Source organism: Gymnodraco acuticeps, unplaced genomic scaffold (assembly GCF_902827175.1).
Source record: "Gymnodraco acuticeps unplaced genomic scaffold, fGymAcu1.1, whole genome shotgun sequence".
In the NCBI taxonomy this organism is placed as follows: Eukaryota; Metazoa; Chordata; class Actinopteri; order Perciformes; family Bathydraconidae; genus Gymnodraco; species Gymnodraco acuticeps.
In genome coordinates this window covers 1,096,841-1,100,014 of record NW_022991705.1, presented here as the reverse complement: position 1 = coordinate 1,100,014, position 3,174 = coordinate 1,096,841, and the positions used below count along the sequence as shown (strand labels likewise).

The 3,174-nt window shown below is 38.2% G+C and overlaps 1 long non-coding RNA gene across 1 annotated transcript; it reads left to right on the top strand.

The window, feature by feature from the left end:
- Window positions 1-1,597: 1,597 nt before the first annotated feature.
- LOC117534590 lies at window positions 1,598-2,222 on the top strand. Its single transcript, XR_004567257.1, has 2 exons — window positions 1,598-1,885; window positions 2,083-2,222. It is a non-coding gene; the product is annotated as an uncharacterized LOC117534590 (long non-coding RNA).
- Window positions 2,223-3,174: the final 952 nt, after the last annotated feature.

Here is a 3,174-nt window from a genome sequence, read left to right as displayed (position 1 = left end):
GTGTGTTTGTGTGGATATGTAGCAATAGCATATTAACATTTTAATAGCACTTAATGACTGACTGAATGGAAATGACAATAAATGAAAATGTAAAACGAAAAAAGCGATCATGAAAATGTTTCCAAAAAATGAATTAAATGATTTTTGACCACTTTGTTGTTCAGATATATCACATATTTGTAACTAAATGATACATGAATTGAAACAAAACACGGTATAAACTGAGGAGTGACTCCCGTGAGGTTCATGTATTTTCTTCACTCTGCTCTCATGTCAAGAAGCATCAGATCAGCATGCACTGCCTCGTCCAATCAGTGAGCGATACACAGTAAGGGGGCGGGGTGAGTATCTGAGGATTTCATCGGAGGATGGTCTGGTGCAGAGCCCTAGAGAGATAAGAGTTACGACACTCCCATAGACCTCCGTTGTAAAAAATGGCGGCGCCTACTTCCGGGGTATGGACATCGAAATAGTTCAAAATATTGTCATTTGGGCGTTGAACCTCATTCACTTATATTACGGCGCGTCGATTAGTTCCAGAGGTAAGTTGCTGAAATATCGAACTCTTTTGAATTGTCAACTGTCTATATTGTATCAGAGGCCCTTTATGATGCTTATACTGGTCTTCATTTGTATATGCACAGCGTAATTATCTATATTTTATCTTGGTTGTTACAACCAATTTAGCTAGCATTGCCTGCTAGTTAGCTAGCGCGACTTCGTCAGCTTTGAAGGTAAGATTTCAGTAATGAATCGCTAGCAGCTTATATATCAATGATGCTGGCTAACTAACAAGCAGGATTTAGATTGATTATGTGTTTTTATTGTTATTTTGGTTTTTATCCGCTGAACCTGACCGTGTTAGCCATCCTTAGTCGGCTTTTTCTGTATGATATGACTTAACTGCTAGCACTAGTAGAAATGAGGTGGCGTTTGTGATAAATATTTCATTTAATATTTCATTGAATTTTGGGATATACTAACATTTCATTATGTGACATGTTGACTGTACTTTGTTTTTTTTGTACTGTTCCGTGTTAACTCATCTGTACTGTACAACTAGCCTCGCGCTACTTTGTAATGCTTGATGGCATGCTAGGATAGATTCCTTTGTATTGTAATATACACACTAGTTTAATGATTGTTCTTCAAAGGTATTATTCAGTCTTAAACAAATAATAGCCTACTGAATAGGCTACTCTACAGCAGTGAATGAAGGATGAGCCTTTTAGCAACTATACTACGGACGTGACTGCCCTGGCAGTGACAGCAACATAGCCTGCTTGTGCTACCACACTTTCCCCTCAACATATCGTTAAATAACGAAACTTATAAATAGTGCCAATCCATACAAAGTGTAACCACATCATGTAAATATGAAAGCAATCTTTAAAAAATAACAGCGTTGGTTTAATCTGACTATTTTGACCATGTTTGTGCTGTTTTTGCCATAGAGAAGCATTGCAACGGAAGTGCGTTTTGAACTATCCCGGCATACATAAACCACGTGACCGGCTGGCGGCGACATCAAAGAGTGTTATCGCTCCTCCATGATCGCTCCTCGATCCTTGGTCCTCCGGCAGAAATAAGAGCCATGGGACGGTACTCAAGATGGCGCAGGCAAATCAACTTCCGGTCAGACCGAGGACCGAGGAAATGAAAATAGTCGACCTGAGAAGCAGCCCGGGTAGGCTGGACCGAGCGGCCTACGAAATGAGACGGTCTAGCCTACGGAGCGCTTCGTATTTACGTCACGTGATACGTGCTGTTCGGTTGCGTTGCTCCAGCAGCCTGCTAGCAAATTAGCTGAAAAGGATCCAGAAACTGTACCTTTAAATTTGTTGGAGATCACCGTCGGCGATGAAATAAAGAGAACCATGGCCAGGTAAATAAGATGAAGCTGTTCCTTTAGCCCCCAGTAATGTTACATTAGTAAGTTAACAAATAAATTAAATATAGCTGATGTAATTTAATCATATTATTTCATATTTAAAATAAGTCTTAATTTTTCTGTACTAATCTTATATTAATAGCTGTGATCATAACAGTTTATATTCTCCTTCTTCCCCTGAACCATCCCAGATGATGTCCCACTGACACCATTTCAGCACCTCCAGGTCCATCAGCACCGTGACCCCTCCTCCGCTCTGCTGAAATACACAATTAAACATTTTCTATGACCTATTTTTTGTATTAATAAAATTAAACTGAAGACAGTTGAATGACCTAGAGATATCCTATTATTCCACTGCTTATGTACACATGTATGTTGCACATGTTGTAAATAATGGTTAAAACCTCAGTAAATGAAATAAACAATGTGTTTAACAATTACAATTTAATATTGTATTTTCATGTTATCACAAAGTAGAGGTAAGAATATATCCATCCTCTCTCTGCAGCTTCATGTCTTCTATTATTATAACTTTCATCATTGAGACAGAGGAAATCAATCATGTTATTTAACATCACCAGCAGTAACACAAATATCAGCAAAAGTGTGTTTATGGAGTTGTTTATTTGTATTGTATGTGCAGCAAGTATATAGAAGCAGCTGTTTGGGGAATCAGACAAACTCACGCTATAATCGTTAAATATCTATTAAAAGAAAGGACACATACCAAATCTAATTCTGAAAGTAAGACACGAGTCTGTAGGACGGCAGTAAGCAGAGGTCTGGGTGGAGGATGTTCCTGATCGCCGCTTTGCTTTCTTCAGCACCTCGGGGGGTCCAGGTGGATGCAGCTCTGTCCTGATGATCCGCTGAGCACTTTTCAGATTAGGGGTCCTTCTCCAGCAGATCCATTTCTCCAGAATTTTCCTAATTACAGAGAAAAACAAGAGAAAAATAAAAAAGTGAATTAATCATATTAAACACAGGGTTGCAGAATTATTATTGCTAAATTTAACTCTCAGCATTTCAGACAAACAATCCCTAAAGGATCATTTAAAATGATGTACTGTTCTGGTTTTTAAAAAACTAAAGAGATGAAATGACACGTGCATCCCTTTGACAGCACGGCACAAACTAACATCAAGCAATAGGATGCTGTCTATTTTTGATTGTCTTGTTATTATGGGATTAGGATAAATTAAATACACTTTAACCTAAATAAAAGATGATCAAATCTGGTGGAAATATTTAAAATAGGCTTTTCTTTTAGCCTTACCTCA